General features: G+C 46.7%; 1 protein-coding gene across 1 annotated transcript in view; it reads right to left on the bottom strand.

Annotated features, from left to right (window-relative positions):
• The window catches only part of ENOX1 (ecto-NOX disulfide-thiol exchanger 1), a 2,419,302-nt gene extending 2,407,592 nt beyond the window's left edge, over window positions 1-11,710 (bottom strand). Inside the window, exon 1 of the mRNA XM_086935020.1 lies at window positions 11,396-11,710. The gene's annotated coding sequence lies outside the window, so the exon portion shown is untranslated. The remainder of the gene's footprint in view (window positions 1-11,395) is intronic.
• Window positions 11,711-12,069: the final 359 nt, after the last annotated feature.

The following is a 12,069-nucleotide window of genomic DNA, read 5'->3' as shown; positions in this document are numbered from 1 at the left end:
ATTACTGTGTGCCATTGTCCTGCTTTGAACTTTACTTCTCTGATCTCTACCAGTGAAGATGGAGGCCCAAATTATTGTTTTATTACCACTGTACAGGTTACTAGACCACATACTGATTCAAATGATGTGCTTCTCAATGAATGTGAACTGATTTATTTTGTGGATGGTTCCTGTTTCAGAAATTATAAAAGTTGCTGATAACAATGTTTCAACTGTATATCAGGTGGTATAAAGCTGCAAACTTGCCGCAATTAAATCCACCCAAAAGGCAGGACTAATGCACTCATTAGTGCTTTCATCATAGCTAAAGAAAAGACTGCCACTGTGCACACAGACTCAAGGTATGCATTTGGTTTTATTCTTTGGACTTCTTTGAATGTAGAGAGGTTTCATGACCTCAGCAGAAACGCCAATAAAGAATGGGTACTATGCTTTGCAATTGCCAGAAAAGACAGCTTGGCAAAATGTGCTGGTCAACAACACCCTCATGATGATGTTTGAAGGGGGATGTCCTAGGCAATTCTGCTGTCAGAAATAGTGTCTTGTCCAAAACTGCTGAGGTTGCCATGTATGTTGTGAAACCTGGTCCTGTACCAACCTTAAAGAATGTGTTTCACTTGCAGGAGCAAGCCTCTAAGAATGAAGAGCAATCCTAGATCAACCAACAATGTAAAAGAGACTATAGAGGATTGTGGACCAATCGTACTGGGAGTGTGATTGGACCAAAATATCTACTCCCCAACATCACCAGGTTATATCATAAAGTAGCTCAGAATGGTAGGGATGGCATGCTTCGTACCCCTACAACCCTTAAGTATGTGCCCTTCTTTTCCTCTAAAACCCAGAGTTATTGCCTGTCCTAAGTCATGTGCCTGTCATTGAATGTTGGAATAGGGGTTACGGCCACCCCTGCTGCTCCTTCTCCCCAATGACGGATGCTAGGGCGGAGAAGCGTCACCCCCACTGCTTAGAAGCAGTGAAAGGAAAAATAAAATGATAATAACTGGATCTCATTATAATTTAATTCTGTACTACTGCAGCAGCTTGGAAGGGCGAGCGGAGCTGCACTGCTCACAGAGCAGGGCAGGGGAGGAGCGGTGGGCATGCTGACGTTCGCATGACGCTTTGGCGGGCCTGTGAGGGCCGGCCAAACAGTCATGCACACTTAGCATGTTCTGCACCCAGGCTGCATTACAGCCTGGGTGGAGAACATGCCCATAACCCAAGCCCCCGTCTGAGCGCCGAACTACGGAACTCAGACCAATCACAACACTACCTTGCAGCATTTTGAGTGGCTCAGGTGAGCCTGGACCTGCTTCCTGTTCAGCAACTTCAGCCTGAGGCAGAAGAGAGACAAAATGGTAGAGATGCAACAGGATGTAGTTGTATATTTAAATTTTTAGGCCTCCTTCATCCCCCTCCACACCTGCCACCCCAGATCTGTGCTGGCCACCGCTGTTTTCCCCCTTCTGACCCATTCAATGACATACAGGTTAACTTTATACAATTTGCTAAGTGTGAGAATTGCTCCATGTACTTGTAGTGGTTTGCATGTTTCAGGATGGGTGGAGGTAAACCCCTGTGCCTGCGCAGATACCATATCTTTTACTAAGTGATTACTAAGAGACTTCATCCCTAGATTTGGGTTACCAAGTGGAATTAGAGGTGATCAAGGAACACATTTTGTGACTGCAGTTGTACAGAAAGTTTGTAGAGCGCTAAGGAATAGATTAGCACTTCCATTGTGTCTATCACTCAGAATCAGTGGGTAAAGTGGAAAGCAATAATAGGACCCTGAAAAAGAAGATACTAAGTTCAGTTCAGAAACACAATTGAAATGGGCCAATCATATACCACTAGCCCTGCGGTTTTTGATACTATCCTTTTTCGAAAGACTTAATTATGCCTGTATGAGAGACATAGACTCACCCATGATGCCCCCCTTCAAAACACCCTGTGTCCTCTGCAAAAGTAGATCTGCAGTTAAATGATGATGTTACATTATTGCAGAAACGTATACAATGTCGCCACTGTTTCTCTTCTCGGTGCAGGACACCTTTCCTGAATGTTCACAGAGGCCTGCCATTCCTTCCCACCTGGCGTTATGTTCACATACACTTGAGAAAGTCTGCGCTACAGCCCCAATAGTGAGGACCCTATCTGATGTTCCAAGACCTGGGTCTATGTCCGAAGTGTCTAATGACTCTACCTCTAATGCAGCCTCTTCACTTTTTGGTGGGTTGAAGTCTCCGTGCTCTTACTACCCAAGGTTGTGGTTTCTGCCATACAACACTTTGATGATCATTCTTTAGAATGAATGAGGGGTAGGTGGGCAGTTTCAACTACCTCTGGGTTTTTCAATACTGTGTATGAAATGACCAGGGCGATAGATGAAACAAGAAGGAATGCAGACATTTAGAAAGAAATTGTGAGTCTGTACAATTGCATGGACTGAATGCTGCACTCACCTTCCCAGCACTTTTATTAGCATACATGAACACATAGATAACATTGAGGATAGCATGAAGAAGCTACGCCAGATATAAAGCAGCTTTGACGTGAGTCATAACGGTGTCTGGGTGTGACTACAGGAAGTTTTTGGCCTTTGGGGTACAAATATATTTGAATCCTTTGTTGGTATTATCCTAATTGTGTTTGTCATTTAGAATGCCATTAGAATAATCCAGTGCATCCTTCAGAGCTCTTGCAAAAAGAAAAGCAGTGCCAATACTTTTATGCCTGCTAATTCATTGGAACAAAGGGGGCTATAATAACATATATAGAATCTATTTATATTATGTCGATATATTCCTATGAATTGCCATGTTAAACCACCTATATAGTTATAAAAGTATTATTTAATAAGCAAATATAGATGTTGCCCTATTTTTTTTAAAACTTTTTGTGACATTGAATTGCTTGCAAGTCTTTTTACAGCCTTAGCAGGCTCAGAAGCCTTATTGCTTACTGTTGTGTTTGCACATTTTCCATGGGCATAACCTCGATTTCAAATTGACAAGTGAAGCGGGATTTTGTGAGAATAATGTGGCCATGTTGTACAAATGAACGCTATCTTCTCCTCAAGGCCATTGTGCGTTTCCTTGAGGGGAAAAGATGACACCTGCACATTAGATACGGTTTTGCTGAGAGTAACACGTTTCTGTCTCGCAGTCATATTGCATTGACTCGTATTGAGCGAAAGTGTATATATACTAAGTTGATTTGACAAACTTTTTAGCTCCTAGCCTCCAACTGATAGTTTTCTAGTGAAAGCTTTTGTCAGTAGACATGACAATTGTCTTTGATTTTTTTTGCTTTGCTGCATGCTACTTTGCATTAAAGGTTGATTGGAAATTAGGGTTCCCAATGTGTTATTTTTTCAACAGCAGATCAGTCCCTAGCATGAAGGCCCCTGCTCTGCTGCCACCAACCTCCTGGCTGAGATCATCCACAACTGAGACCACCCTAGGTTCCATACTCAGCAGGCAAAGGCCTGAATAAAACCTCTGCTTCATCCCAAAAAAATTATTTACAAATGTCTACAGTTTACTGCTATCCATATCACAAGCACCTCTCATACGGTACGTTTAAAAAAAGTTGAACAGTGGCCACATCCCCAAGATCTGTTTGCTGAGAACCCGATCCTTACGATATGAACAACTATTGCAAGGAGGTTAGGTGAGAATAATGAGAGGTTTGAATACTGGCATTTGGTTAACATGATTCAAAGAGGCATTGTACACTTTGCCTTGTCTTTTTAAATGATGTGTCTTTGCCACAGGAGTTCCCTGTCGGGTTAAAATGCACTTTCGGGTATTTTTGATAGTGGTTGCATCGGTGGTGATTTAACTACGGATGTGGCTCCGTATGTACATGTTGCACTTTTTGTTTCTTACTTTGGTTTTGCACTTTCTTTTGACTCTATTTGTAAGTGTGAGTGCATGTTATGCACTTAGAGGGTGCACTGACCCCATTCTGTTATTTGGAATGCTCACAATGGATGAAATTAATGGGGTATCACTCCTCCATGCCAATGATGAAGTGGTGATGGGTGTCTGTATTTACTAAACGTTTTGATTATGGATGTCACAATTTGTTTATTTGTAGCCCTGAGTAAGTCGGTGGTGAGCAAGACCACAGCGACGAAACACGTGTTGGGTACTGCATTCTTCTGGACCTGTTTGGATACATATGGATGGAATATTAACTGAATAAAAAGAACAACTGGATAACAGAACACTGTATACATTGAAATTACTGAGACAGAAGAGATGTTTATTAAATATTGGTGCTCAGGAGTTCTTTACACTAAAAGCCACGGCTGACGCCTGCGCTCACAGGACCGACCTTGGGACTACCACCCTCCCTCAGGCTTGTGGGGCTTGTGGGATATTATTAGGAATGCCGGATGGTTGGAAGGTGGAGGGGTTTACTAAACCCAAGCCACCGATCAGCAGAGACCTCAGAGCGGGCCTTCTGAATTGTAGATCCCTTGCTAAGCATGCAGACGACATATGGCTGCTACTGGAAGGGCATCAGTGGGATGCGCTGTTTCTAACAGAAACTTGGCTCAATGAGGACAATATGATCGCCATTGCGCTGGCAGTACCCTCTGGGTATAAAATATGTTTCTCCAACCGGAAATGCGAAAAAAGGGGTGGGGTGGGGGTGTCATATTCAAAGAGCAGCTCATACTCACCTCTTCTGCCCCTACTCTTATTCAGGGACTAGAGGGACTACACTTCTGTTTTCAGGTGGGACCTCAGCTATCCCTAGCGGGACTAGTTATTTACCGCCCTCCTGGGGGGGAGGAGCCCCACCTGACTACTCTGATGGATATTATCATCCAGAGCTCCCTCCTTCACCCTCAATTTCTCGTCGTTGGGGACTTTAATATTCATATGGATAGGGAGGAATGTGTCCATGCAGAAATAATGAGGTCCACATTAAATACAGCCAATCTGAGACTCATCAACGAGGGCCCCACACACAGAGCGGGCCACACGCTTGACTTAATATTTTCTAATATTAACAACGTGGCGGCAGAGACACCGTTACCGCTGGTATGGTCAGACCACTCTCTGATTCCATTTCAACTAAAGTTAGCGGCTGACAAACCTGTGACAAGCAAGTGCTCTTTTATGAAGAGACAATGGAAGAAGTTAGTCCTCACTACTATGGGACCAGTTCTTGCCCAGAACACACCTACCCTCACCTCAAATGTCAACATTGACGCACAGCTACTTAATGACTGGGTCAGGAATATTGTGTCATCCATTGCACCGGCAACACACGCAATATCCAAACGAGATTCCCCTTCCGCTCCCTGGTTCTCTCAGGACCTCAGAATACAAAAATCTGACTGTAAAAGGCTGGAGCGGCTTTGGAGGATAAATTACGGACCCCTGGATAAAGTCCGATACAAGGAAGCATCCAAAAAACTGCATAAAGCCATTAGAAAGGCAAAAAGACAGTCCTACGCTGAATCTATTCAACAAGCTGAACATTCGAGCAAAGAAACCTTTAAAATAGTACAGTCTTTCTTCAAGCCTAGGTGTGTTGAGAGGGAGGTTCCCCCGTCGACCACGCTGTGCAACAGCATCTCTGACTTCTTTGACTCAAAAATTTAACAAGTCTATGAGTCCTTTGGGCCAGAGAAGAAAACAGTAAAAACGGATCTGGCTGGTAAAATGTCGGATTGCGCTACCTTGACACAATTCGAGCCGATAGCTCTAAATACGGTTATGCAAGAACTAAGTCGATGTAAGTCAGGATCACCTGACGACCCCTGCCCTCCTAAACTTTGGAACACCATAGCTGATTTTGTGGGCCCCACTATTCAGCAAATATGGAATATGTCCATCTCCCCCGGGGTGTTCCCGAATATTTGGAAACATGCCACTCTCCTCCCGCTAAAGAAAAAACCAAACGGGGACCCCAAGGACATTAGCAATCATCGTCCGATTTCTTTGCTGGCAGCACCAGGCAAAATGCTTGAGAAAGTAATCCAGGGCCAATTGAATAAATTCATTGAAGATAATAAAATATTACATGAGACGCAATCAGGCTTTAGACCCGGCTTCAGCACTGAGACAGCACTAATTGAGGTGGCAGAGTCAGTGAGGTGGTCGATGGATTCAGGAGACTCAGCGATGCTGGTGCTCCTGGATCTGTCGGCCGCTTTTGATACGGTCGACCACGCTAAACTGCTGTCACGACTGGCGGAGATAGGCATCCAGGACCAGGCACTGGGGTGGATACAGTCGTATCTGACCCAGAGAACACAGAAGGTGGCGCTAGGGACCGTTTCTTCAACACCTAAGGCCCTCAGCTGCAGCGTCCCTCAGGGATCGGCTCTTAGCCCACTTTTATTCAATATTTACCTGGCTCCACTCTTCATGCTGATTGCCAACTGGGGGGTCAAGGCAATTTCATATGCCGACGACACCCAACTGGTGTTTCCTTATTCAGAAGTGTCGGAGGCGTCCTTTTTGAGCTTCAAGGGCTGTCTCCAAGATGTGGCTTCCTGGATGAACACAAATAAACTAAAACTTAACGCTAACAAGACGGAAGTGATCTTTTTCGGCAAAGGCCTCCTTCCTCCATCTGATCTTTGGTGGCCGGCAGAGATGGGACAAGCCCCCTTGCCTAGCCACTCGGCAAAAAATCTGGGGGTGTGGTGGGATGACAGTCTGTCCTTTGCTTCGCACATCCAGCAAATAGTTGGCTGCTGTCTGTGTAAGCTGAGGAATCTCCGTAAGATTCTGCGACAAGCAAGCTGCCGAAAAACAGTAATCCATGCCACAGTGACATCTAGGCTGGATTACGCTAACGGCCTGTATCTGGGCTTACCAAAGTACCTTATACAGCGACTGCAACTGGTCCAAAACGCGGCTGCAAGACTATTAATGCGGATCCCTTTCAAGCACTCGGTCTCTCCACATCTTCTCTCACTTCATTGGTTACCAGTAGCAAGCAGAATACAATTTAAGACACTTACACTGGTTTTCAGATCTCTGTATGGCACCTGCCCAAACTATCTGAAAGCCTGACTGCCAAGATACACCCAAGCTCGCTCCCTCCGATCCAACAACCGTGTTCAGATTGCAGTTCCTAGAGCAAAAAGAGCTCGGCTAGGAGGACGGACTTTTTCGGCCAATGTGGCGACACTTTGGAACACCCTGCCCCCTGCTCTTCAACAGGCCCCCTCCGAGTTATGCTTCAAGAGTATGCTGAAAACCTGGCTTTTTGCCCAACCGCGCTAGACGCCAACACCCCTAGCCCTTATGGTCAAAAATATCTTGTTCTTGTAGCGCCGGGACACCTCCTCGCGAGGTAGCTGTTCGCGCTTTATAAAATTCCGTATTATTATTATTATTATTAAAGCCAATGCCAGACTCGAACTAGATTCCCGACTCTGACTCAGCTCAAGATCCTCTGCTAACATCGAGCCCAAAATGAGCTGAACTTTCATGTGGCTTCTCCCTTCTGCCTCCCATGCCTCTGCTGGCTGTCTTTCAGTGTTGTACCACCTCCTTCCCTGTAGGGGGCAGTTTAGAAGGCAATTCTTAAAGCACTATGAACAGTGCGTCCTTACCAAGATGCTCTGATATTAGACGCCAGCCTCTGCTTTAGTTGTGAGCCCTTTCCTCCTCTGCAAAGAAAGACTTTCCTGTGAAGCTGAGAGGGTCAAGCACACGGATCAGCTGCAGAGAATGGAGGTTGTGCAGGTTACACATGTTTATGCAGCTCAGCCTTTAGATGCCATTTACAGCATCCAGGGTACCAGCATCGCTGTAGGCTTTTTGAAATACTGAAACTGTGCAGACGTAGGGTCTATGAGTAAAGGGCAGACGGGAGGTGTACCTTGCTCTTGCTTCAGTTAATTTAAGCAGCGCATGTAAATGACATGCAAGTGAACGCCTTCCTCTGCCAACAGAGTTGTACTTCGCACCTGTGACCTCACTGATAATGCTCAATGGACTGCTTTGTTTTTCTAATCTTTTTAAAGATGCCACTTAAATGTTGAGCAGCTCCTATTAATAGACTGTTTTGTAAAGCAAAGAAAGTTAATGTTACTGTCATGAAATAAAGTGCTCTGTCTTTTCTTACCCTTCACATTATGATTTTGTTCCAGAATTAATGGTTAGATATTAAGGGGCTTAATACAATGTTGAGCGGACTTGCGTCCGCCGGACACCGCTGCGGAAACGGGACTGACCGACCTCCAGTCGGCAGTCCTGCCTGCCTAATTATGATGCGACCACACATGGTGCGATCGCATACCTCCTGTTTCTCTATGGGACCTTTTGTTACGGCTGTAAACCAAGAGATTGTGTTCATCCCTGCATCCCCTGCCACACCGTGCAGGGGTCAACAAGTCGGCCCCCAACCGGAGGACACAAACAGAAGGGGGCCCTACTAGGGTCCCCCAAACATGCTTTCCGACAGGCTTTCTATGTCGGAAAGCCCAGCATACAAAGACTGCCGGAAACCGTGCATCGGAATCAGGACGGTGTAAAATGCTGGCCATATGGATTACGGGCCTGCTTCCGACTGGCCGACGGGTTCCTTGAGCCGTTGGGAATGCAGCCGGAATGACCGGGCTGAAAGCTGAAAAGTTACAGCAGACTCACTGTACTCTTGCAGTATTCAGTGTGGCATCACAAAAAAATTGCAGGAGTACTGTGAAATTACTTCAAGATTGCTGTGAGACAAAAAAAACAAAGTTGGGTGGGTGTCTTTGCTATTGTTTGGCCACCTGGGGATGGTTGGGTGCAGGGCCTTATCAGAGGACAGGACCTGCATCCAACCCCACGCCCTACACTGCTGAATGCCATGCATTACAAGGGTTGGTCACCCACATGGGGTTGGATGCCCCACACCACACTGCACACAGTCAAAGGGCGAAGCCCGTGTGTGGTGTGGGTTTGGCACCAGCGGGGTCTGACCCAACTTCCCACTGTGCCCAGTCAAATGCTGTGCACAACAGGGGGTATATGATAGATAAATAGCATAATAAAATCTTACTTTATGTTAATAAAACCCTAGAAATTCACTGAAAAAAAACAAATGTGATGTTATGTTTAGATATAGTAATACCTTACTTTCATTAAACAAATCTGTATAAATTAGCCGGAAAAAAACTGCGATTAAAGTAAAGTTACAGTTAGGTGGAAATGTGTGTTAAAAGACCATTGTGCAAGCCCAGCAATTAAAATGATAGAGTAAATTAAGGGCAGCAAGTATTTCTTTGCATTGAGAGGAATCATACATGTCACCCAAAGCAACATCAGGGGGAGAGGAAAATAGGATATGTGGCTGTCCACATTACATTAGTCCCATTAATTAATTTAATTGAAACCCAAAACAAAAACAGAAAAAAACTTAGGAAGAAAAGAATGGTGCATACAAAAATAGCTGATCGCTCACATTAAAACCAAGATACTTTCTTGGTAAAAAAAGGATGTGCTTTTCAGAGTACAGGGCGCTAGCTTTTTTGTTATCTGTCTGCACAGTGCCTGGTCATCCACTATCTCTGATTAAAAAACAGTACTTCTAGTTTTGCCTCCTATCACCTGCCCCAAAGCTGGTTTACGGTAGTCATCTATTTAGGGGTGGACCAGAATGTAGAAAGTAGAGGTTGCTCCAATTTGTCAATTAACCAAAGTACTTACGTACCTTGCCAACCAATATTGCTGTTGATCACCTTCCAATGCCCACATAGACCACTTCAGTGACTTACCAACCCCAGAAACCTGACAGGTAGCAATCCCTGTTTTACGACAAACTAACAAGTACATCTCGATTTACCTCATTGACAATAGGAGAAGAGCCATCAGGACCATGGCCAAGGTATATATTGATATACATTTACATACAATTTGGAAAGCAAATGTGTTTTACATTGTAGCATCTGTCTGCATCCACTTTCTGTTGAAAGCAGGAACACTGGTGCACGGAGGGCAGCGTGACTTCCCAAAAGGAGTTGGTTCAGGTCCCTGTCTGGTTACTGACAGCGTTGCTAAGAGCCCGAGCTGGGCTATAAACACCCTTGACCGTGGCCACTGTTAAGTGAGGAATAGATTTGTGCAAGATGCTTGGAGGAGGTAGAACGGTGGAAGCGGAGCCCAGACTTACTACAGAGCAGAAGGCGGCGCAGTGGGGGGTCGGACAGGCAGAATGAGGCGTTGGAGTGAAGTGTCTGGTTCCGGTTTACACTATAAAGATCACTGGCCCTGATAGTGAAAGTCACCCGCGCCAAATAACTCTTAATCACAGAGATTGTCTCCGGGAGAGAGATGGCAGACAGGCGTGCAATAGACACTAGCTGCAATCACAAGCTGTAAAAGGGTCCCCCATGCACGGGTTTCATGCAACATTACTTTGGAGAGGAGAAAACAAAGTTGAACTCATTCATTAGGGAGACCGCTCTTGTCTCAGCCTGTCATCCTAAGTTTGATTAAATACACCAAGGTTTTTCTAAATACAGCCTGCCTCAAGGTTACTGGAATACCACTGTACCCCTTGTGGGATGACAGAGAGCGATGACATGTTTGGGTTCACTTTCTTCTTCAGAACAAAGAGCTTGTCTGGGGTGAGTGGGATGGGGGGATGGGGGGGGGGGGGTGTTCACCAGGCACATTACCGTACAACCAAACTTCTCAAGCGATTCTCAAGGCAATTATATTGCAAAACATTGTGATTAACTGAACTAACCGGGAGATTACTCAGTTTGTGTTGTGAATTGTTATTATAGTACAAAACAGACTCCTGTGCTTACCGGGTCGCAATTCACACCCTCTTCGCCCCTTTCTTTCCCACAACATTAGAATAAACAGTCAGTCAATTCCCCTGATTTTTAATAGTCGAGTTCCTTTTGCATCTCATATATTTACCAACGTGGTTGGGGGAGGGGAGTCAGTTTACCCGATGCCGGGTCGCGTATTTCAGTACCACAAGGCTGGCACACCTTCCCAAAGCAGGTCGTTAAAACACGCGCCTTTCTTCCACAAGCCCTGACAGAAAGACCCACAAGTCGGCAAATGGGAAGCCATGTGTCCCACGCTGAGCTTTTGTTTTCTGTGAGAAGCAGTCCCTGCCCCCTTGGTACTGGGACCGCAGGAGCCCGCCACGCACGTGTGTGCCAACAGGGGGGTCGGCTGTCAAAATGAGAGCCTGCCTCAATGACACACTGGACGAAACTTTCCTCCTGCCTGCGTCCGGGGCAGGCCGTGCGCGGGGTGGAATGGACAGAGGGGGCTTCTGCATGCCGCGGCGGGCTGCTGCTTCAGTGGGAGCCCTCACAGAGATGCTGCGAAGGAGGATGCGGGACACAGCCGCCACCGCTGCATCCAGGGTCGGATGGAGATGTCGCAGAATCACACAGACCTACCTGCTGCAGGAGCCGGGTCCGGCGCCCTCTGCCGCTGCTCCGGAGCAGGAGCGAAGGAAGGAGGCAGCGCCCTCTCGCTGCCCAGGGTCCGCTCAGCACAGCCCGGCAGGGCTAAGAAAGAGAAGGAGGCTCCTAGAAGCGTTCTCCCTGAGCCCGGGGAAAGAAGCAGCTACATCCACGACTAGCAGCACGGGGCGGGCAGCGCCTGCTCGCGGTCTCTGGTCCACACCGGCCCGGGTGCTCCACAGCTCACCTCCTGATCCCCAGCGCGCGCCGCCGCCGCGAGACGCGACGCTGAGATGTGCAGCGAGTGAGAGCTGCCGCAGTGCTAAGGCAGAGCCGCTCCGCCTGCACGCGACACGCAGCGGAGGCTGCTGCTGGCGGCGCGCGGTACCTGCTAGATGCGCTGATGTCTGCCGGAGCCCAAGAGCGGCAACTTTATTACTCGAACCCCGTGAAAGACTTTATGAGTTTTGGCGCCGTGGTTTCGCCTCCAGATGAACATAGGTGGTGGCACCGTTTTGTGGAACAGTATAAGGCATACCCACTGCTAGCTCGTGGTCGGTGTCACTCACGGGCAGCTAAATGCCGGGGGACCCTTCATTATCGATGTATGAGGGTGCCCCTCACTACATTTCAGTGGCAGCCTCGCTTTCTGCAAATACCGATTCCAT

This window comes from Lissotriton vulgaris, chromosome 8 (genome assembly GCF_964263255.1).
Source record: "Lissotriton vulgaris chromosome 8, aLisVul1.2, whole genome shotgun sequence".
Classification (NCBI taxonomy): Eukaryota; Metazoa; Chordata; class Amphibia; order Caudata; family Salamandridae; genus Lissotriton; species Lissotriton vulgaris.
Note: the sequence above shows the minus strand (reverse complement) of the source record. Positions and strands in the feature narration are given on the sequence as shown.